The sequence below is a fragment of the Grus americana genome, chromosome 6 (assembly GCF_028858705.1).
Source record: "Grus americana isolate bGruAme1 chromosome 6, bGruAme1.mat, whole genome shotgun sequence".
In the NCBI taxonomy this organism is placed as follows: domain Eukaryota; kingdom Metazoa; phylum Chordata; class Aves; order Gruiformes; family Gruidae; genus Grus; species Grus americana.
Genome location: NC_072857.1, coordinates 14,247,438 through 14,272,670, shown reverse-complemented (window position 1 = coordinate 14,272,670; position 25,233 = coordinate 14,247,438). Strand labels below are relative to the sequence as shown.

The 25,233-nt window shown below is 37.5% G+C and overlaps 1 protein-coding gene across 1 annotated transcript in view; it reads left to right on the top strand.

The window, feature by feature from the left end:
* The first annotated feature begins 6,640 nt into the window (after positions 1-6,640).
* RALB (RAS like proto-oncogene B) overlaps positions 6,641-25,233 on the top strand; it is a 52,762-nt gene continuing 34,169 nt past the window's right edge. The window contains exon 1 of the mRNA XM_054830868.1: positions 6,641-6,793. The gene's annotated coding sequence lies outside the window, so the exon portion shown is untranslated. The remainder of the gene's footprint in view (positions 6,794-25,233) is intronic.

Below are 25,233 nucleotides of genomic sequence, written 5' to 3'. Positions count from 1 at the left end.
GTCTCATATCTGGAGCTTTATGCAGGAACGAGGGACATCTAGTGGTTCAATAGAATACAGCAAATGAAGATCTGCTTAAAAAGGTACATTGTTATGCAAAGTAGACAATTCCGTGAAAATTAGACTACATTAAAGACTTTCTCAGTGGTTGAAATGCAATTTGAATATATGAAATGACTTTAGCTAAGAGTGAAATAATCTGTGATGAATTTTATTTTTGTATTTCTATCTTCTTGTGAAAAGGTGAGCTGACTGTGAAACTTACATGGGTTGAAACGTATTTGCTACCTATTTTCAGAAGAACATAACATCCTCTTTAATTAGGAGAAGCTGGGATACAGGATAGGTGGACAAGAAACAGGGACAAATCATACAATATAACCCTATACATTTTTTCTTCCCCCAAATGAACATATTTATTTTATGCATGGTAATTCAGAATGTGATTAATTAGATCAGGTGATACCTGATAACTTACAGTGACTAAGAATAACTGTGAAGAGCATTTCAATGGAGAACTTTCCTTCCTCTGCAATGTGTTTCCTATTCTAATACTTAAATAGTTAGTTTCATTAGCAAGTAACCCACTCTGAGTCATGTTTTCCTCTCTTCTTTGTTCTTATCCTAACCAATAACTACATGGCATCTCGATAGCTTTTATTGCAGAAGACGAGATGCACATTGGAGAGGCAAAAATATCTGCATTGAATTGTAAGCTGGTTTTGTATTGTGACCCTGTGTTTGTATTAGGTTTGCCATTCTGTCTTTTTCTAGTCCTCACAGAATGTCCAGATGGACTATGGCAGTCTATTACGCGGCTCAGACCAGGGACAGTGCATGACGTCTCCTGGAATAACTAAAATTGAGAGACCAACATCAAGTAGTCAAGGGCTGGCATTTCTGAATGTCTCTCACTCCTATCCTAACCCCACAAAACAATTAATTCAATTTATGCAGACAGAGGTGGTGTATTTGGGCTGGAGCGTATGACTAAAGGAGGCAACCTATATGTAAAAAGACAGGCTTCTCTGCAAATGAGAGCAAATCTTTGCCAAATATTAAGACAAATAATCTGGAGAGAGCAACAGGAGGCATTCTGTCTCACCTGAGACGCTGATAAAACCTGGAAGCCACAGGAGTGAGATCAGACTGAGAAAAGACAAGTCACTTGTTATTTTGCAAAGATGTGTAACTCAGCAGGGTTTTTTAAGGGTAAGAAGTGATGCTAAAGAAAATCCTTTGCTAAACAAGTGGATTTTGTTTTCCTTTTTCCTTCTGAACAGGCTAAACTAGAAGCTTGTAGGCCTTGGTGAAACTAAGCATGCAAAGGGTTCTCCCATTCTGACACAACAGTTCCAGGTCCATATCCTATGCTAAGGTTCAGAGATGGATTCTCAGCCTATGTGTGTGCCATAAAATAATATAGGAACTGTTATTTAAACACTCCTCAGATTGCATTAGGAGCCTGGGACACAGAGATTGTGTCCAGTGGTTCAGGCTGGTTGTGGGGGGTTGAATTTACAGAGGGGTTTTTTTCATCAAGGTGCACTGGAAGCAGGGACTTTATTAACATCCTATGATTAATGAGTAGTGAACACACTGAATATACAATAGCCCCTGCATCATTAAGATTTATGAAATTATTTCTTTAGAGAGAGATGTTAGCAGCCTTTATTCATGTGATGGAGTTTGCAGCTTTTAAACTCCTGAAGTTTCAGGTGCACTAGCATGCACCAAGTTATATTGTTGAGGTCCTATTATCTCCAGATTTGTTTCAACAACAGTTCATTGTAGAGAGAAGTTCCAATGAAAAGAGCTTCCAAGGGATTTTTCTGTTTGGACTTCTTGTGAAGGCTATATTTAGGATGTGAATACAGATATACCAAAACCTTATTGCTAACATTCAAACTGCATTTACCAGTATTAGGGAAAAATGAACTGAATTTCTTTTAGCTGGCAAATAATCCTCTCTGTTTCAGACATTTCTGGGATAGAATGGCAAAGCCAAGGTACACCTGACCATATGAAGTACCCTGATACAAGTGTGGTCAATTATCAGAATGAAGAAAAAGAAGCAGGCTGGCATTTTAATGAATGTTTATTGAATGCCTTCTTAAATCTCTACTTACCTTTGCTACTACAAGGTTCTGGTTACCACATTACCACTTTACTGATTAATAGGGCAGTACAAAATTAATCTAAAGTTACATGAGCTTTAGACTGAATAATTTCCTTTGTGAAAAGATCTAGGAAAAATTAGCAGTCCTGTACTGACCCCAGAATAGGTGAAAAGAGTGTGTGTTGGGAAAGGTTGGAGTATGCCTTGCACAGATCGTGAGCAGAAAGGGTAAATGGGAGAGCTGAGACTCAGCACCTGACATCCTTCAAGCGTAAGGTCTGTTACAATGCTGGAAATCAGCCTAGGACTCCTCTGCTCTTACTTCTGTTGATATTGGAGTGCCAACAGCAAAAAAGCTGTGACTACTCAACTCAGGCTTCCACTCCCGCTGCCCTAGTGCTTTGTCCCTGGCCTTATGCAGGGATGGGTACATATTTACCAAGTAGTACAGGCAGACACAAATTTCCATTGACTAATCTTCCTCTGGCAAGGTGAGTCATCATATAGAAAAGGTTGTTTCTGCTTGTTCTCTGTTCAGATTATAATCCAGTCAGACCTCCAAAAAAGGCCAGGCCAGTAGCTTCAACACCTATGACCATCTCTGTTCTCCCATAGTAACAGAGGGACACTTGGAGAGGTCTCTGTAGGTACAAGCTTTCTGCAGGGAAAGATCTTCCTTGGAAATTGCTTTGAAAGAAGCTGGCAAGGGTCCTGGTAAGAACTTAGCCTTTTCTGTCCGCGTTTCTCCATCTGTCAAAACAAGGCATAATCCTTCCCTACTTCACAACAGTATTGTGAGGAGTCATCAGTTAACATGTTTATGTCACAAAATGTGATTTCCTATTCTAAATCACCTAGACTTTAGTTCTTAGGAACACAAACTCATCTCACCCTTCTTAAAGATCTTTTCCCTCTTTTCACGCATCCATATTCATCTTTACTTTCTGCTACTGCAAAACACGATTGCTGCTACTGTTGCTCTTGGACACCTGAGAGCAATTTTAACAGTCACACTGAGTTTTCCTGAGCAATTAAATAATCAGCAAAGGAAAATAATTATTTTCCAATTTCTGTTTTTCCTTTTTATTAGTGTTGGAAAATTATATATAACTCATAGCACTCACTACTAAAATTTCTCATCACTGCTCCAACTCCTTGGTATTGTTATGAAGAACAATCTTTGCATATATTTATAAAGTATCTTATAGTCCAGAGATCTCTGAAAGAATTAATTTTGATCAAAACCAGAGTTATCTATAAAGAAACTCCAGTATAAATATCATGTGTTGTGTATGTTTGTATGCTGCGGGACCTGCACCTCTTTCTACAAAAAGGCAACTTTCTCTGGAACAGAACAGTAGCAGACCAAACTATCTGCACTGTCTTACGTGTGAAGTGTACTATCTAACTGAAATTGCACAGGGAACCTAAGAAAGCAAAACGATCTGCAAGCTCCTGTATCAAATTCATGTCAGAACTGGCGAGATATTTTTAGCTATGGCACACTGTTGAAGATTGATTTAGGGATGTAAGAGGTACCCAAATCTGGAGGTGGTGACCATTTCAGTTATGGTCCTGCTGCCTTGTCATCATCCAAGTTATCCTCCCACACACAACCTTGCCTGACCTGTGCAACAGTCCTTTCTTTTCTCTTTCCCTGCCATGATCCCTTTTACTCCTGCTCACCACTGTCTCTCCTACTGCCTTCTATAAAACTAAAATCTTGGATTTTCCTCATTTCTCCACATTATAGTTCCCTCTCACCTCTTTCCCAAGCTCCAAACTACTTCCCCAGACAGGTTTACTGCCAGATGTTGTATGTTAACATGGGGAAACATCCCAACCTTATATATGCACTGAGGAATGTGAGTTAAACTTTCTATGGACTTCACAGTCAGGGTGGTCAAAGCCTTAAACAGGATGCCCAGTGAGACTGGAATGTCCACCCTTGGAGATATTCACACCTGGACCAGGCAAGGCACTAAGCAACCTGACCTAACTTTGAAGTTAGTCCTGTTTTGAGTGGGTAAAGGACCAGATGATCTCCAGTGATTCATTCTAATCAAAATTATTTCATGATTCCGTAATTCTAACTAAATCTTGAAGGAAAATGGGAAGAGGAAGCAGCACACAAGAATCTAAGAGAAATACGGTCTTTTGGTAAGAAGAAAAAGGGAATACAACAAAACAAACTAGAGCTGTGCACAATTAGTCTGCTTTTCATCTTGCTTGCACTGAAGTAATTCAGGATGAAGTCAGATGGATGTTAAAATCAGTAGAGAACCAAGAAGAGAATCAACAGCAGTTAGTCTAGGCTTGCTTCATCTATCTGGAGTCAAGGCCTGTTTACTAATGTGTGTGTGTTGTCTTCAGAATATTGCTCAGTTGGAATATTTCAAGGTACCATCTCTTTCCTGCAGATTAAGATTAGGAGCATGATGCAGGCAGTACCCCATCTCCTCAGAGCTTGGGCTGACCCAGGTGCTGCAGGCAGATGTGTGCTGTAGAGTAACCTTGTTGGGGGGCCAGAGAGGAGTGGTAACAGACCAGAGATACCCCTGCTCCCTTCATCACAAGCAGCAGTTCCAGCTCTCTCATCCTCTGAACACTTAAGAGTATGGTTTGCATTCCAGTGTCTGAATACATGAAATGTCCAAATCAAACCCGGAGCTGTGACAAGTCTATGCTGTTGTGGGATATTTTCTCAAATCCATGTGATCATCTATATAGATTTTATAGTACTACTAAAAATCAAGGTGAAAGCAGAGAAACAGAAATGTAAATGTAAACTGTATCCCAGTTTTTGAGAAGGGACTTCCCAAGTTCTACAAAAGTGAGTGTACTAGTGATCTTAATTCATACCCCTCAACCTCACAATTTATGTTTGCCCAATTTGAGATGTCACTACCCTTTAGTACACAGAACAACTAAAGAAGATTGATCCTTGACTCAGAACTACAAGTAGTTAAAAAATCCCTAGAATCTTTATGAAGAAAATAGTCTGTGTTACAGTTTATTTTACTACTACTGCTGGTTTATTTAGGAGACACATCACCACTGGATAAACAAGCATTGATAATGCCAGCATCTGTTTAATAAATATTATATTATAAAGTATTGTTCTTCCACTATCCTCTTAAATAGAACAAGTTCCTGAAATTGAAAGTCCAGTAACAAGGGGCACAAATAGAACAAGAAATCTGGCAGCAAAATATTTCTGTTTAAACAATAGAGCTGCAAGACCAACACCCTGTTGTACAGCTCAGTAGAAGGGTGCTGACAAATACTGAAACATAAAATGCCCAATCACTAAATTGCTTTAATATGATAAAGTTCCCCAAAATCCAAGCCATTAAACCAAAAGCCAATACAGGAGCTTGAAAATTGTAGTAAACTATAATATATCACTCATGGGTGGCCTTAATGTTGAATCTGGGATGAATTACATGAAAAAAATCACAGGAAATTTTTAACACAAAAAAGAAATCTGAAAGGCAAGCACAATGACTGCCATAACAGAGAATTTAGCAATTCCAAACACAGCATAAAAATGTTGTGTGCTTGAAGGCTGTGCTAAATCTTCCTCTGAGAGTGTTTTATGGGATTATAACAGAAACAAAAATATCCTGAAAACTTGAGAGAAAAATGAGTGACTTACTAGACCAATTGATAAAGCTGGAAAGAACAGACAAGCTTCCAGGCACACAGGTGCTTCTTTGGATCTGAAATGGAAACAGCAAACTTCAAAGCTAGATCCAGGTTAAGAACAATTGTGCTGAGTTAGGACATCTGCTTTGCTTCAAATGTTTATTAATTTCTTTTTTAAAGGCTGTAAATGATGACCTGGGAAATAAATTTATAATAATATAGCCCTGTAAATGGATTATTATTTCTAAAGCAGGCTTGCAATTAGAAAGGGATCTAAGGAGTAAAACTTACTCCAGCAAATCTGCACAAAATCACATTGACTTTCCATGAGATTTACAAGCCTGTTTGGTTACATTGCTTTAGAAAATATTAATTGGATTCCTAAGTCACTTAGGGGCTTTAGAAGATTTTACTTTCGCTGAAAAAGGCAATAAACAAGTCACAGTACTGTCAAGGAGCAGATACACATGAGTCCTTGTTGCTTACACAAACCCAAGTGTGGCTGCAGAGCCACCTATGTTGGGAACTGGTGTATTTACCTGAACAGACCTGGTATCAAGCTCAAAGTTTAAGATACGACATAAGCACAGTCAACACCAGGCAACACTAAGCAATGCTCTGAGGTGGTGCAGCTGTTACACATCTCTTAGGCTAGTCCTAGTAATGATGTAAATACTGTTTTTTAAGTTTGCCATTTGTATTTATTGAAACTTTTCACTGGAGAAGTAGGGAAGGTGAAGCAGAAAAGTAATTTTCTGTTATTGGCCATTCAGGAGTTTTTAGACTGTTACTTTTTCAATCATCTGCAACAGTTTCCTTGTTTTTAGAATGAGCACATGATATCATATCCTGAGCCCTTCCCTTTTCTTGCAGCTTTCTGAGGCACTAGGAGGAGTCCAGCTACAGTCATCATGTGAACTGGTCTCTCATACTGTAGCGGAGCTGCTTCTGCCATCGTCCGCCTGTCTGCCTTATTCATACTCCTTAAGAAATTTCTACTCTAGGACGAACAACCCTTTAAGCACAGTGAGTATCAGCTAAGAAAGCAAACAATCTATCATCTAGCTTGTAAAGTTGCATTGGAGAAAGATCACTTCTCTATGTGCATGTGTGCAGTTGTGGACACAAATACAAGTGAAGGGAGAACATGCTGTCTTTTTCCATCACTGAAGTGAGAAGAGAAAGGAGATTCCTGGCCCAGCTGGGGTGAGAAAAGGGATAGCAGCAATGTGGGCGGCTCTCAGGGTGCACATACTGGATTAAAGGTGTGGGCTAGGTGTAGGAAAAGGCCACGGTACATGTACTCTGCAAGGCAACATAGCCATTCGCTGTGGACAGACAGGAAAAAACATCTGCTAAAATGTATACACAAGCAGCTGTGCATGAGCACATGGCATTGTATTAATGCTGGATGACAAGCACCTCTTGTTTATTCTTAATCTTGCTTGACTTAATTAATGCAGTAGTACTAGCTAGTAATAAGCAAAATAAAAGGAGCATAAAAGAACTAGTTTTCTGCACTAATCTCCACTCATCCCTAAAGCATACGGAACAAGTAAACATTGAGTCACTGATTCTTTCTAGTATAACTACACAACCTGTGGTGGTGGTGGTGGTGTTACTTCTGCACTTCTCCATCTTAGTCTTCAGCTCTGAAATGCAGAGCTAAAGGCTCTGCCATTCTTGGTAGAAGGCATAAGGTTTTGTCCAGATGTCTCTGCAATGCTAATTTAGTAGGAACTTGTTAAATAGATCAATAATATATTTATAATTAGAGTGTATGAATAACAGTATGATCCAGAATTTGCAGCATAAAAAATGTTACAATGAAAGTAAATAATCAGCTTGCATTTATATCTACCAAATGATATTGTAGAAGTTATTTAATAACCTAGAGAGTTGCTTTTAAAAGGATAGAAAATCTGAATTTTCCTGTTTATGTTGACCTGGTAAAGCACCAAACACCAATTTCATTCCAAAGCTGTAAAATACTTATGGCTGTGCCTTATATAAAGGCCTCACTCCATTCTGAATGGAACCACCAGAAAGCAGTAGTGATATTTTTGTGAATATTTAAGATAATAATTGGCTTCAGAAAAGTGCAAATAAGTTGTGTCCCTTCCCCAAATGGTCTTTGGTGAGGCAAGCAGCAACTGTACAGGAAACACATAACCTTTGAACATGTCATTGATCACACTATCCATTTTTTCTTTGCTCACTGTGGTTTTGATCAGCTTATTCATAGGATCACAGCACAACGTTAGTAAAAATCACTGATTTTTGTTACATGCTAAACTGCATTGTGAGGTAACAACTCCTCTTCAGTTAAACATTGCTGGACCCTCTTCTGTTGCTGATGTAGTTAATTTTATGACAGAACAAATCTGCCATTTTCTACAACATGGTTATGATAAGAGTAGAAGGGTGCCAAAGATGTGCTGGTGTGCTGCTCAGTCTAGCCTCAGTAGCATTGAGATTGCTGTACTCGAGGCGACCATTAGTCCACCCACCAGGGATCTGCCTCCGACAGCAGCCTGTACCATGTATTTCTGATACAGTTCTAAGTAAATCCAGAGTGATCAGCTGTTGAATAGGCATCACAGCAGTTTGGTTTTCATGCCTATCAGCTATTAGTGGACTTGTACTGTGCAACGTGAAGGGTTTTTAACTCTTTAATTTCATAAAATATCACAGTGGATATTCACATTTCCATATAAATGTTTGTTTCTTGAATTCACTGAGATCTTGTTTTCAATGATGTCCTGTGGCTATGAGTTCAGTAAAAAATGTAGGTTTTTAAAGAAACATTATTATTTCCTTTCTCCAGATTTAAATCTGCTGCCTTTCACTTCCATTAGATGTAAATTTGCTTATGCATCATAGAAGAGGAAAACTCACCTTAGTTTTTAATTGTGTGTTCTACTGAGGAATAATAATGTATTTTTATTCTTAGTTATAGTTTGGTCTCCCTAGTTTGTGGCTATCATTTTGGTTTTTTTTTTTTTTTTAAATTTATATACTCTTTTAAAGGGCTTCACCCTCAGTTTTTCCTGTAGTTAATTATTTTGTTGTCATGCTTAAAAAATTCAAAGATGAAAGAGTTGTGAATTTCCTTTATAGAAACCACCCAGCTCTGCTCTTGTATCCTGTTTATATATGGGTTTAATAATAAATTTTCCACCATCTTACATCCAAGAAATGCTAGGTGTGCAGCAAATGTTTAATTAATTAATCTCACAAAGAACTTGTGAGGTAGGTTCCCTCATTTTACAGGTGAGACAGAGAGTGAGACAGTTAAATTAAGTGACTTGCTTAATATCACACAGTGAGCCAGTGCTAACACTGAAAATAGAGTTTATGTCTTCTGGTTCCTTGCTCTATACTTTAATCATCAAACCAAACTTAAGTCTAAAGTTGAACAAACTCCTTAAATGATTAAAATAATTGTTCTCAATTTCATGTTGGAGTATTATGTTTTAATCACCTAAGCAGCTGAAATACTTGCAAAAGTTTTCCTTGGTTAGGACTTTTTTAATCTTTCTTGTTCAGATATTGCTTCAGGTATCAGCTGAATATGTTTTGTTTACAGTAATCCTGAACTCCAAAAACACACTCAAGCAGATCTCTGAAAAAAAATAATAAGGAACACATTTAAAACTCACAGTGATCTCTCTGCTCTCGGTGTAGCAATGCTCTTTTCATACTCTCAACAGCAGTTCCACTTAATAATACCCATAGCTTTAATTAATGAAGCATAGTTATTGCCCCACAGAAAGCAAAAGATAGACTGCTGGTTACGCTGTCATGACTAGATGAAAATGTAGCCTGAAGCACAAAAGAGCAATTGCATCTTAAGAAATATCTGCTTAGAAGTGCAGTTCTGAACTAGATGCTGTGTCATCCCTGAATAGACTGGTACATAAAGAAAGAGGTGTGATCCTTGAAAACATGTTTAAATTACTACCTGTGTTCAGGCTAATGGTATGCTCCAGCAGCTTTATAGCTATACTGAGTATAGTCCACATATTTGTTTATGCTGATAGGACATATATAAATTTTTCCAATTCTCACTATCTTACCTGTTCAATAGTGTTCTTCAGTATAGGAAAGGATAAATGGCCCAGAAAATATGTACATAGGCATAAGATAGACAGAGGCTCAGGAGAGGGAATGAAGAAATAATGTTACCGTGGCTTACTCCCTATTAAACCTGGGTATAGACACAGCTGTCTGGTACACAGCTTTGGACAACACTGGGTATCATGCAGTATTTTTGGTGTGTGAGAGAGAAGCAGCACAAGACTGTGGTCAGCTCCAAGATTTTTATAAAGACTTTTGCCATATGTAATGAATAGGGCATTGCTGTGTAAGCAGCATTCCAACTTAACTGCAATTTAACAACAAAAAACCTTAAAAATTCAACTGCTTCACTGCTGAATGCAAATAAAGCTCCTAGGTGATAAAATCAGTCAGTAAGCATTGGCATGCTGTATTTATGGAAACAAGTCAAGAGTAATTTAACATGTTGTACTTGTAAAGAAGAGAATAATATCTTGCCTACTGAACTGAGGGCTAGACAGATGATTCCAGGTAACAAGCCAAGGAGACATGTTCCAAGAAGGCCATTCTGTTTCCTCTCTGGGGTCAATACTTCTAATTTACCATGTTGTTTTCCTTTTGCATTTATCCTCTCTTTAAAATGTTAACTATAAGCATATTTTACACTTGGCCACTAGGGCTCTGCCATCAGTGATCAACTGTCCAATATTGGTTAGAGTACTGCTCTGGTTTCAATTTCAGTTTCTGTTAAAGACTAAGGTGTTCTTCTCAGAGACTTCAGAAAATGGCCTGATGCCACCAAGTGATGAGCAGTTTCCAACACAGTGCTGTGTCTGTGCCCACCTATCAGGGCTGAGAGATACAGCCTTTCAAAGGGTAAAAAACAGAAAAAAAAAAGACACTTCTGTGACTTTCACAGACTTTGAAACCAAACCCAAGAAAGCAATGCAAATAATTGAAAATATTTCTGTGGTTCTTCACTCATGTCTCCTTTTATCCATAGTTCTTATCATTAACCCATCAAATGTAATGGTAATAATGTTTGAGAAGCTGACAATTTTAATCAAACAGTAGATAATATTAGTGAAACACAGGGTTTGAAATTATAATGTGCCTAGGTGTTCTCTTCGAGGTTGGGAATAGAAAGAAGACTTTGTAATCTGTGTGTGTGATCAAAACTAACCAAGCCAGTAGAGACAAAATACATGCGCATTCACTTCATGGGCAGAGAATCCTTTTCAGCAAAGATTCAGCTAATAGGTATGAAGGATGAGTCAGCTTGAGAAAGTCAGAAATTGTTTGGGATAAACTGAATGGAGGATGCATAATACAGTATTGCATTTCAGAAGAGCTCTGACAAAATATGGGCCTTGAATTTTGAATGTAGAGAGAGTTATACTTGCTTCATCTATTACTGAAGAGAATAGAAAACAAGCCAGCCTTTGTGATTAAGTAGACATCATGATATTTTACATAATTAACTTTAAGATCCAACTTTCAGATCCTACCTTAGTAATCTCATTACTAGTCACTGCTCTTTAAAAGTTCTGTTGGCATGTTGTTGTGTTGATTCAGCACAGAAAGAAAATGTTTTAGAAATGTCAGTTCTTCAAGCAGTGGTGATTATAAGCATGGTAACAGTACATGTTTGTGAAAGGTATATGCTGTCTGCCTTCATTCCCCATACAACAGTGAGAGGGAAACTGAGGTACAGCCATAGTGCTACTCTGAAGCATTAATATAATGAATATATTATTATGTAGATTTGATTCACAGAATTAAGAAAGTACTTGTGGTACTATGGTGCTTATACATTAGAGCCAGAAAGTAAAACAGAAAAGAAAGTGAAAAGAAATGCATAATGAGGGAGTTGGCCAGTTTAGTTCCATTATGCAAGCACAGTGAAAGGTACAAAGGTAAGGAATGCCACAAGTAATAAAAAAATCCAATATCGGTTACCTTAAATAATATTAATTATAAAAGGTGGTGTTAGCAATGCAGGCAGGGTACATTTTTTTCCAACATTCCTTATTATGTGTTAATCATAGCACTGTAAAGATCCAAAAATCTTGGATCATGCAACTTGCAAAATACCACTAGAATGTTTCTTGCTGGAACTAGGTACAGCGAGGCAAGTACAAGCTAAAACTGTAAATATGGGGAAGGACTTCTCTATTCAATAAAACAAGCAGTTTCTGCTGAAACTAGTCTTGCTTGAGGAACTAATTTGTGGTTCCAAGTGTCTTTCAGCGCTGACAGCTGAAGAAGGTAGCTCTGGGCCAGATTGTAATGTTCACTCCTTGCTCTAATGGGCGGATGTGTTTAATTAACCTTTGTTTCTGCAGAAGCAGACATTCTGGCAAGCTGTAGGAATGCTAAAGGAGTGAAATCTAAACAGCAGTGAACCCAGACACATTCTATATATCTAGTACTAGGTAAAGAATGTTAATGTAGACAAATACTGTTTCCTAGGAGATAGGTTTGTATAAGCAACTTCTGTAAAATAAATGTAACATGGTTCCCCCTGTAGGGCTCCCCCCTGTTAATTTCACAAGACCCCGCTATGGTCCCATGCCCTTGGGACTCTTGTCTCTCATGTCTGGCTAAAGACTGGGCACAGTTCTTCAACTGGGAGTCACAAAAGCACATATTCAATATTCTGCTTCATATCTCTTCCTGAGAGCTAAACCTGACAGTCTTGCTGCCTGTTCCATGTCCAGCAGTGACTTTTCCAGATACCATAGCTTGGACAGACCCTTCCCAGAGCTTCCTGTAAAGTGCAGATCTTCAGGTTTGTAGCTAATTCTTCAGAAGAGATATGGCAAGTCTAATGCAAAGCAGATATCCTTTGCATAAAGTTGCTGAAGGCACTGTTTTTCAGTTGAAAAACTAAAGCACTGTAGATAACAATTTGTACAAATACTGCAAACTCTCTGGCCACGATGTCCCTCAGCCCTAATCTTTCACTGAAAAATCACGAACTTTCAATGAGTGTTTTGAAAGCATGCAAATTAGAGCTTATCTTCTGTGACCTTCATCAGCTCCACTGCTACAATAGCATCATTGTTTCCTATCTCCTCCCCTTAGTAAGCAGCACCCTCCACTCCTCTCACTTCCTTTCCTGCCCAAACCGTTCCATCTGAGAGACTGTTTAAAGCTCTGCTTTGTGATCTAGTTCTGCTACTACTGTGATCTAAATGCCAACCTCCTTCAGTCCTGGTTGTCTCAGTCTCAGTCAGCCAAGACCCTGTTTTTACTCAAAAGGCACCTTTTAAACTTGAGTGATGGACATTCCTTCTACTCTTGTAGTCTTACAAACAAAGTGTATTCCCAACTGAACGGAAACATTTAGGTTACAGCATTTTACTTACTAAAACTACACTGTAGCAACACAGTATCAATCACAATCCTAAACAGTACTTTTCCCACCTCAGCACTGTGATGCAGAACTCTTTCCTGCGTAATACTGCGCAACCATCTCCACTTTGGCATAGTACATAGGAACTACTGTTGAGGCTGCAGTTAAATTACTAAATTCCTAATCCCATGCTTTGTCCACTGGGTTTCTGTTCCAGAATGGAGAGTTGTGACAACAAATGAGGTAACCAAGGAAAAATAAAACTGGCTACAGTTATCAGGATTATAAATTCAATATAATTCCTCAGCTTGTTCATACTGGTCCCTGTTTGTTTCTAGTAAGGTCTGATGACTCCAAAAGCCATAAGCTTTGTGTTAAGCTCTTGGGTGATGACAATTCCCTTTATAATGTTGCCCAGTGTCTAAGATGATAGACATTGGATTGTGTAGGCCTGCTATGAGCAGAGAGTGTCCTATTGCACAGAGGAGGTTTTCACAAAGACTGGGGATAGAGTAAGAGTCTATGTACAGATATAGACAGTGATTTCCAAAAGCTCTTAGCATTGGCCAAACTCACAGCACAGTCAGTGGATGTAGTCAGGCTGACACAGATTACTTTTGAAAATTCTTCAACAGCATGGTTCAACATGCAGCCCGCTGGCCAAATCTGGTCTGTAGGATCTTCTGTCTGGCTTGAACCTCCTTTTCTATGGAAATTCCAAGAAGTAAGGTGCTGCCTTATCCCAAGAGGAGAAATGAAGGGAGGATGCTTCTTGCACATGCTTCTGAGAGGTGGGCAAGAATAGTGCCATGATACAGAAGAATTTTGCTGTGCTTCTGGCTGAATGAGCTGCTATTGATTGTCAGTGGCCTGTCCTTAAACTGGCATCTGACTCATGCAGCCTCTGGGGCTTGACTATCCTATTAATACGCTTAATGTTGCTGTAGGTATCACTTGCTGAGAAGGAATGTATGACAATACATTTCTTTGTATTCTTTGTATTGTGTTTGTGTGTGTCTTTTTTTTTGGCCATCTGCATGTGATGCATGACTCAATTTCCCTCCACAACTGTAGGAATTATGATTTTCTTGTAATTATGGAAATAGTTTCAGTAAGTGTGAATTCTGTATGCATACAAGGATACAGGATCTATGGATTAATCTTGCAGGCTTTTTATTCAAGTGAATACATTCAGCAGGTTCTGAGTCCTATCTTCCTTCAGTACAGGAAGCACAGTGCTAGTGGTGATGGGGACTGAAAAGAAATTGCTGTCCTTGGAGATGACAGCAAAGCTCATTCACTAGTGGGAGGAGGCACCATTCTGAGCTAATATGAAGATTAAAAGCCAACGGAAAGAATTACAGTATCAGCTTAATTTTAACATAATCTAAGTATGAATTATCAAAACTGAGAGCTCTCACTTAAATACAAGTTGAAACAATCACTTTATCTTCAGGGAGACTCTCTAAGTAATTGAGATGGATTGAAATCTCAGCTGAAACTTCTGCTTGAAGAAAAGTGCTACTGGATGTGTCCATGGCTTGGTTTCAGCACATGCAGCCAGTTACAGCACAGGGGAAAACTACATTAACTTTCAGTCAAGCTAAAGGGGTACCCTCTCCTGATCTTGATAGATGGCAGTTAATTACATTTTTCCTCTTTGGAAGAAGTATACATTTCTTTCTTTTGTTAGCATGTCTGATAATGGCAGGGGATTTTTCTGAGGGTAGTCTTGGAACAAAAATGCAGCTCCAGGCACTCTGTAAGAAGCCAAATACAAGGGAAGGGTGGAGTGAACTTGCTATTTGATAATTAGAATAGTCTACAAGAAAGTTTCCTTATCTCTCTTCAGTACTTGTTTTTTCAGAAAGTAACTGTGATGAAAAGGCAGGAGCTATTCTTCTCTGATGTAAACTCTTTTCTGATAAGTCTTTTGGAAGAAATCACAATGCTATCTTCATTCAAATCCTTCCTAAGATGCAATTCTTCCATAAAGTGTTTCTATGCTAATCCACTAGGCGTTGCTATTTACATCTTTAAAAGAAAAAAAGTATTTAGCCTGGACTGATTGTAGATTAAGAATTGCTAAGTGCATGCATGTCCCATAGAAAACTGTAGTTCATGGAAAGAATCTATTGCCTCCCAGCAGTAGTTCTTTATATTGTGTTTTTATTTCTTATTGTTGATTGTAGCCTCTACAGGGAAGGAGCGTTTGTCTTCATGCACCTTTAAGGCATCATATATGTCTGTAACTTTATGCAAATTAGTGAAGATCAAGAAGGAAACAAGAAGTAATTTTACAATACAAATTAGCTTTGCCTTGAATAGCAGTCAAATTCTACTCTGTCATCCCAATGTAAATCCAGATTTGGTACTGAAGTCACGAGAATGGAATATGGTCATAGCTCTTGATACAAAGCAGACTGAAGGGGAAAGGGGGCCAGTAATGCTGCATCTAATAGATTAATTCCCATTATCTTATACTATGTAAACAATAAATAACCCTAGTCTTCTCTTTGGGACGTGCTGACTCTATGCTGCTTTGTGCTATAGGCTGCTAATGCAACTCAGAAATGCACATCTGCTATTTAAAAGTGTATAAAGCAGTGGTTCCCAAACTGGGCACTATTAAAACTAGTGAGATCACCACAGTTTCAAACGAGGTCACAAGCTACACGAAATTTGATCTGATCACATATGCATGCTAGTATTTGGGGTTGCATTAAATTCTTGCTCTACAATAGCAACTTTTTTCAGTGAAAAATTTGGGGAACTGCTGTGTTTTAGTCTGTGAAAGACTGGGTAGAGAGACTACTTCATCTGAATCATCAGTGGGAAAAGTCCGTTATTAAAGGGATGAAATGTGAACATGACAGCTAGAATTGAAAAAAATCCCTACAGCTGTGAACATATTCAAATCTGTTGATACAGCATATTTCAAGCCCAAAGGTGTCAACACCATTGCTTTCCAAAACTGTAATTAATCTATGTGTCCAAAATACTATGTTGCTATAATAATTATCATAACAAAGTTAATTATAGATCAGTCCTTCACAACCAAAATACACTTACCACTAGGTAAAACATGGCAGTTATTTACACATGATATACAACAGATGAGAAGAAAGAAATAAGATTATTACATCCATCAGAAATGGCTGGACCTCCCCTTTTTTTAGCAGTGTGTGCATATCTGTGCTGGAATCTGTCAAGGAAGCCCTGCCAGTAAAGGCAGGGGATGTTGCAGAGGCAGCAAGCTGGGAGCCGGGAAGGAAGGCAATACTTCCTGACACTCATTAGCAAGCTCAGAGGAAGGAGAACAACCTGCCTAGTCATGCTAAATCAGCTAGAGAGGCCCTATCAACACAGCAAATCCCTTACCTTTGTTTAAGGATATTAGATTTGATTAGGAAAGAGAAGCCATGATTTTGTACACAGGTGTGCAAAGCGCCCATTGAACTTCACTCTCCTATTACTGTGACTTCCTAATTTGCTCAAGGGAGCTGTAAAATTAAGAACCTGAGGACTGACTTGTGTTTATTTTTGTCTCCCTTTATGAAGCACACTTGGTCAGTTTTCACCTTTTTATGCTATGCCTCAACTTAAATATTTATGCCATGTCCCATTAAAATTAAAAGCTGAGAACTTTTGTCCTTTCAGCTGCACAGCTACAGTGTACCATTTGTTAATTTGTGAATTTCAGATATATTTAGTGTGACTAAATAGCAGAGTTTGAAAACAATGATCTTTCTTTATACACAGAACTGCCATATCCCCTAAGCCAAGGCAATTCAATTCTGACCTGGAAAGGGACATCAGAGTTCACTCCCTCATGCCCTAGTAGTCCTTTACTTCTTGTCTATAAGTTACCAGTTCCACAGGCAGTTTTTGTAATATTAACATTTTCAAGACCCAACCATTTTTAACCATATAGTCTATTGTTTTAACTGTTTATTAGTGGATTCAACTGTCTTACGGCATTTAGACAAATTGACACAAATGGCAGCTTAAATGACAGATTTAAAGCTGTCATCCTCATGGGGCAACTCCACATGCAAGTTATCAGCAACATTAAATTGCAAAACCACTTGTAAAACCTTTGTTAAATAATATAAATTTAAATTGTTATATGCTCAAACCAATGTAAATAACAAGCCATACAGACCAGAATACATAAAAACCCTCAAAAAACCAACAAAACTTAGAAAGAAAAAACGTATAAAGAATAATGCTGATGTTAGGCTAAATTCTCAGGCTATGTTTCATTACTATTACTGTTACCATTTATCAAGGGCTTTCAAGCCAGTTCTGATATTTCTTCCCTTTGTGTTTATAACTCCAACTGTTACATTCTTAACTCTCATGTTCTTTGCTAAACTTTCCCTCTTAAAACTTTCTTAGTCCGCATTATTTCTGGTCAGATTTGAATCAGCGAAGCAGAGCATTTCCTGTCCTTGGAGGGATGAATCTACACTGGATATTAGGAGCCTGTGTCAGCGCTAACAGGATGCAGACCAGGAAGCTATGCATTTTATTAAGAGGAACTAGAACAAAAGTGGCAAAGTTTTTGGCAGAATTAGAATGAAATGTTTGTACATGGAACAGAATAAGAACTAGAACTAAAACATTTTTTATATAACTAAAATAAGGCTGTCAGCAAACTAGTTTGGTAGATTTGGAAATCATCAGGAGCTTATTAGAAAAAGCTTAAGCTCAAAACCTAGGATTTGAATGAAAGCTCTAGCTGCCTAACTAACTGGAGCTATGTCTCTGGCATGCTAAAAAAGACTGCTTTTTCAGAGCACAAATGAGTTACGTACTGGAGCAACAAGCCATTGACGCTCTACTGACACATGAATGCTTGAAAGTTTGAAATCTAACAACAATGGAGCTAGAATTAATATTGAATATATATTCTTATAATTGAAATACAAGAATAAAAATTGACTCGACTTCTCATGCTGGAACACAAGGAATGTTTCTTGGGGAGCTAAAACTGCACATGGACCAAAAGAGAAATTGGAATTAGCTCTGTGGTGTGGATCTAAAGTAACAGCAGCAGTAGCCACAAATGTGGTGCCATCTAATGTATCATAACTTTGTCCGTTGGTCAGCACTTCCTAATCTGAACGAGCATGTTTTCATATCTCTTCCAGCAGCAACTCAAGAGACTCCCCACAATCCAAACCTGTGACTGTTGGAAATTTGTTTGTTGGAAATTTGCTGGATGAAGTAGGAATGTCCATAGAAAAAAGCTGACAGACATTTTGTTACTCAGTTTTACAGGCTGGTCTTCCTGTTAATTATGGCTTTCTACTGAGTGAAGTCTCTAACAGGGATAGGTGGGCATGGTCCTCCATTAGCTGTCCAGAAAAGCATAAAAAGCCTTATTTCTTCCATAGCCAAAATGAACATATATTTAGCTTGAAGGATATGGAAACCATCTTTTTTGAGAAATAAATTCCACAGCCTTTTTCATTGCTGATTTGTGACCTTGAGATCTATAAAATCATGCAGTATCTTCCTTTATAACAGCTGCAGATTTAATATAACTGACTTGGTAAGGGGAGCAGCCCTTAAGCTGCTAATGGGGAGGAGTTGAAATTTGGTGGTGAAATTAATGCTGTAGGTGCAGCAACCAAGGACAAAGCACGACAATCACACCTACTTGTTTTTACACTTCCGGATTTTGGGAACTGACAGGAAAGATTACTTTTGATTTATACCTGTTTCTGAGAAGCAAGACCTGATAATTATCAGGTAATTCACCTGTGTCATGCAACAGCTATGCCAAAAGCTAGCAGTTAAACTACAAGGCAGAGTCAACTTGTGTGTGGAGTCACCCCACGAGGGTAGCTATGAACCAAGCTGGAAAATTCTGGGGATGAGACTGTGTTTCCCACAGCCATTGAATAAATATCATTGTCTTTTAACTAGAATAAACTCATGTATCTGATGTCACTTAACGACCTCTGGAATCATAGTAGAATGACTCCTATCTTTTAATGCAGATAATCAATTCTTCTAACACAGGTAGGAGTCCTAGGTGAATCTTTTATTTCTATTTACAAAATAGTGCCCCATCACAGATTTTGAATTTCTTTCATGCTGCAGTCTTCACCCGCTTCTCCTTTTTAACTGTTAAGAACTAAGAAACAAAATTTCCATGAAGATACATAGAACTTTAACGACAGAAAAGCTAAGTGTACTGAAAGTTTTTGTAAGGAATACAGCTCTCTTCGGGTAAGGAATTCTAGAAGTAATAGTAAAGATTAGCTCATTTTTAGCCAATTATTAAAGATGAGCCCTAAAGTTTAAAGCAATTTGAACTCTACAGGCAGACCCTATATGTTAGCACTGCAGCCCTTTCAGCCATGATCCAGACTGTATTTAGAAATGGCAGCTTAGCCATATCTCCATTAATATCATACAACAAAATAAGAAAATACAAATCAGCTAAGTGGAAAAGGAACTGAGTTTTGCCATGTTTTCCTGAATTGAAAGCTTCCCAAATTATCCCCAGAAAACCCTTGGAGAGGTTTAAGAAAAGCCACAAGGAAACTGTTGCTGAGCCTTCAGTGCTGAGAAGTCAAAGGAGCCCAGCTGATCCAAACAAAGGATTCTTTACATGCTAATCAAAAAAGAGATTCAGCAGGTGGCCACATTGCTTAGGCTCTGTGAAAGGAAACTGAAAAGGCAGAACTACATCAAGCTGAATCTGGCATGGACGTGACATGACTATTGCATTTTGCATTTGACATAATGGATATCTTCAGCCACAATGGCCAAAACCATAGCATTTTTGCTTTCCAAAGAGCATGAAGGACTGCCCTTTCTTGGAAGGAAGTGGCAGCTGCCACAAGACTATAATAATATCTCAGACTTGCTCTATATAAAGATCTTTTCTAAATTTACAAGGAAATCACTTGTTGGGTTAAAGCAGTTGTCAAAAAAAAAAAAGATAAATTGTTAAACATTTTGGATGTGTCATTTACTTTTCCCATTCCCAGCTATGTACCTGCCTCTTAACTGTCCTAAGTGTCTTATATCCTAAATGAATTATAACTGTTAAAATGGAAAAGCTAAGATTGCCAGCATTATCATCTACCACTCTCTTAGGACAGAAACAGCCTTTGAAAAAAAGAACTGGGCAGACTTTGGGGAAAGCAGCATCTTAAGCCATTACACTAAGATCCAGTCACACTCCCAAATTCCTTCTCTGAATGTGATCTATGCCAGCCAACAAGTTCAGTGGAAAACTGATAGGAAATGACTTAGGAAGAGAGTATCTTGTAAATCCTGCCCTTCTCCATAAATTGAAAGATGGAAGGGAGGGAGGAAGGAGAGAGTAGCAGTCTCTTCTTTCAAATCACAGAAAGATGATGCATCCTTTTGTATGCAAGGTCTTAGGGGATACAGCATCTATCTAGCATGTAGTAAACCAAACATCAACTTCCTCCTCTTCTGAAGTGATCTGAGCCCATATCTCATAGGAAAATACCCAAAATAGCAACCCAAAGACTATCTTATGCTAGGCGAGGGGTATATTTAGTCCTTGTTGAAGCTGATCCATTTTGCATGGAATACTATTCACTAAACCAGAGGCAGTACAAGCAAGAGTGATCTGTCTTATCTAATGGTTACAGCACACACTGAACAGTCCTTGCTTTCATAAAGATGTCACAATTTATATTGACTGCACTGGTGACACTTGTGCCTTTACAGTTCTAGCTTCCATGGCAGGCTTATATTATCTGCTTGGCATTGTCCATCTATTTTTATGAACCAGGCAGAGTATAAATGACCAATGCTAGTTTTTAACCTTATCAATTAATTTACAGTGAACCACATAAGAGTTTAAGCTTGAGGTTTGCAGACTGAAGTCTTCTATTGATCTGCAGAAGGGAAAAAAGCACTATTTTTTTTCCTTATACTGTGTATATGCAGATACAACTCATTATCTGCAGAAACCAGTTCTTGAAGGGAGTGTACTTCCTTCTTCTGTTCAGCTCAAATAATGATCACCACAATGCTTCAATATGAAGTTGTTTTTTACACTCTATACACTATCCTGAGACCAACAAGTAATTTGGCATGCGCCACCAAACCCTTCACTTATGGCAACTCAAATTTCTCAACTGGCACTAAAAGTTTCCAGAATAGTCACCCTATCTAATCAGTTTTCATCCCTTCTCTCATTCCAGTAATATAATTGTTAATGTCCAAGGCCAAGAGCAAAGAGAAAATAATCAAGTGACACTGAAAACAGCATGAAAGAAATCACCATAAAATCCAATGCTTGGAGACAGTAATGTTCAGATAGTGCTTCTTAGAATGAAATCACTAGTTTCTGGGCTAACTCTACATTTTCTGTTTTGAAAGATTCCACGTTCACTTTGATGCATTGTGCACTGCTTCCAGAGAACGGAAAGATTATATTATGGGCCACCTTCTCCATTATCTGACTATTTCTGTAGTGATTTAAATCTGTATTGATTGCCATTTAGCATTTTGCAAACGTTTTCACAGATAGTAATCAGTATGTAAGAAAAAAGGTAGGGGAAAAGCAGGCCTTGTATGTGTTATGACCTGGTTGTAATTCTATTTAAAATATTAGAGAACTATTGTATAGAAAAAGGAAAACCTTAAAAAAGGACAAGGGTTATAAGGGGAAAAAATGTAGTTACATGAGCCAGATCAATTCATTTTCTGCTACTGAAAGTCTGATCAGAAAAAATGAAGTTAAAGGTCTGTTGTTGCCCTTCAAGAAATCCACCTTGGGGATGAAATTCATGCCTGAATGCAGAGAAGCAATTTGAAAAGTCAGAGTTTGATTTATTGTTCTCTGAAAGGTTGTGTAAGGCTTCTTACTAAAGATCTCAAAGTTACACAAAGGTGGTTTGTATGATTAAGGGCAATCATAGTTCTGAAAGACTCTTAGAAGATACAGACACAGCTTGGGCTTATTTCTTATTTACTGTAAATTTTATTTTTTCATTCTGACTAGATGGAACTTCTTAAATTAATTTGTTCACCATTTGCATTATAGACACACAGCAGTAGTACAGGTGCAGATCTGCAGTCTACGATATATACAGATTCTGCTCTCATTTATGATAACGTCAAATCAAGTAAACAAGATTTCAGAAAGCCAAGATATAACACTGTTCAATCAACTGTAGTTGATAAAAAAATGTCCAAAAAAGCCATTCTTTGGCCATTCTGCTCTAGGGCAGAAAATCCCTAACACAGCTTGCCAGTTCATAAACATGGCCCTGTAATGAAAGGAAAAAGACAAGACCAAATTAAAGCAAATGTTCACTGCTGTCCAGCAAACAATTTCTTTTAGCCTGCAAATATCAGATAAATTTAGGATTTCAGTCATTTATTTTGAGGAGATTAGTTTAGGTAGAAGGGTGGGTGGATTTGCTTGAGAGTACATAATGTAGTTTTCTGTGCTGTAAAGCAGTGTAGCTCCAATGAAACCTGGGGAAAAGCAGCATTTCTGACCCTTAAACATAACGTTAGTTGTGTCTAATTACAATGGCTTCAACTTTTAAATTAAAAATATATACGTACACACATATATATGCATATATATATCTCTATTCGAAAGGTTTTTTCTCCTTATATTGCACCTTTGCTTGCTCACGTTATCTACAGTATCAGAAATCTCAACTTAGAACTTCTTAGCTCTTGGAAATTATTTCAGTTTTTATTTTAATGTGGTGCTTCTGTTTTATTTTTATAGTTCTCCAGAAATAAATTATAATGAAACCACAAAACTTGGGGAATGAAAAGAAGCTTGGGGTCTGGGCTTGCGGTGTCTGATGGAGTTCCATACTTATACTTTGACTAAGGTACATTACTTTTGCAGACTGAAGACCTCCACAAATCAGTACTGCTCCTCCCAAGTTTTTTCAAAGGAATATGAGGCTTAATGTAAATTGCACCAGAAGATAAAAGATATTTATTTTTAATTTACAATTTATTTATTAATGAGGTAATAGGTTGAATATTAGTTAACCTATTAATATGTGGAATAGTAAATTGCTACCACTGACATAATTAGCTTCTAGCAAGTATTCTTTTCTAAAAAAATAATTTCTTACTCTTTTGACAGATCCTAAGTATGTGCTACTGTCCACTGAAAAGATAAAAGACAGTACAGAAGCCAGAATATTGTGGGATACAATGCATGCTTATTTTGAAATTACTTTCCTTAATCTGTTAATGTAAAGCATTTTGTACTCTTATCAATTTAACATAAAAAAAAAAAGGAAAGGCTGTTTGGAGACTGTATTAGGTTATCAACCACAAGTAACATGTCTTTTCTAGAGAAGAATGCTGTGTAAACTAACAGATGAACATTCAGCTCAATAGTGAAAGTTTTCTCAAATACAGTAATAGTATCACTGGACTGTACTGTGTTCTTAGCAAGCTCTATAATCAAGAATAAAGTAATGTCATAACAATATAATGCCTACATTAGCATATTCACAGACACACAAACTTCATCATAAACTTCACTGGTGGAACAAGTTCCTACAGGTTTCCTACAATACCCGCTTTACACACTTTTGTGAGGCTTTCACCTCTGGGTTGAAATACAGCAACTAATTAATGAACAATGAAGTGTTATATTCTGTAAGTTTAAGGAATAAAGAATCTGTAGCAAAGTGCAGCTGAAGAGGAATTTTGGTAGACAAAATTTGTAGCCATTTGTTTCACCATCCAAACTACTTCATACAGAACTTGAATTTCCAGAAGAGATTTTCCATTCAAGTTCACATTCAGACCTTCTTCAATTTGACATTTGCCAGCATGATAGTGCAAAGTTATGTTGTAGGTGCAAGAAAAGTCTGATTTTTTAGCCAATGAGTCATATCAGAGTCAATTCTAGAAGGTGTGCCATTGATAAATAGGTAGAATACTATGATAACAAGATCCCTCTTATAGATTGTGAGATGCTTGGGAAAAAGAAAAAAATCTATTGCAGCTTAAATGGTAAAGGGGCATTAAAGCTCCCAAATGTTTGCAATAGATGTGATTAAACATTGAAAAGAGAAAACTGCATTGATAACAATGAAAATAGCAGACTAATATGAAGGGCTTTTATGGTGTAAAAATATGTTTGCATAAAAAATGCTCTGTTTTAATTTGAAGAAGGATATTTTAACCTCATTCTAAGTTACATCAACTGAGAGATTGTAGACAGAAGTAGGTACTTAAAAATTATGTAATTTTAAATGACAAATCTTTCTGAAGTACTGATCCCACGCTGCTAGAATGCTGGTTGCTATCAAAGCCAGTAATTTTCAATATTAATTTAATATATTTGTCAATAATTTCATCTGGAAAATTTTATTCAAAAATAAGGGACACGAGATCTGTTAGCATGCTCAAATCACTCTCCAACATCAGCCATTAAACAAGGTAGCACTGTTCAACTCAGTGAGCTAAATTCTCAATAATGTCAGCTGCCTTATTACTCTGGAAAAATCCCCTGCCTTATCTATTTCCGGAATAATTCCAGTTTCTATGCAACTGGCTTTGGTGTGGTAATGATAATCACATTCAACTTTATCTGTAAGACACTGAAGTACGCTTTCTACCCTACATATAACTGGTAAAGCCTTAGTTAATGTATCTGCATCAGCAGTGCACTTCAGAAATGTGGGCCATCTGGAGGGAGTCCAAAGAAGAGAGAGAGTGACTGGCAATTAGGAAACATGACCTATAAAAAACAACTGAAAAAACAGGTGTTATTTGAAGGAAGAAAAGAATTCTGAGGAGTGAAAAAATAATTCTTTTTGAATATTTAGCAGATTGATATAAAAAGGAAAAAAAAAATCTAATCGCTATGTCCAGTATACATCTAATTAATATGCTTAAACTGCAGTAAGTGACATTTAAGGTAGGTGGTGTTAATTTTCTTCTTATGATAAAATAATTCAGTATTTTAAATAAACTGCTATGATGATACTGCAATCTTAATTGCATTTAAAAAAATACATACCAAAAGTGACATATGTATAATTGATTTTGC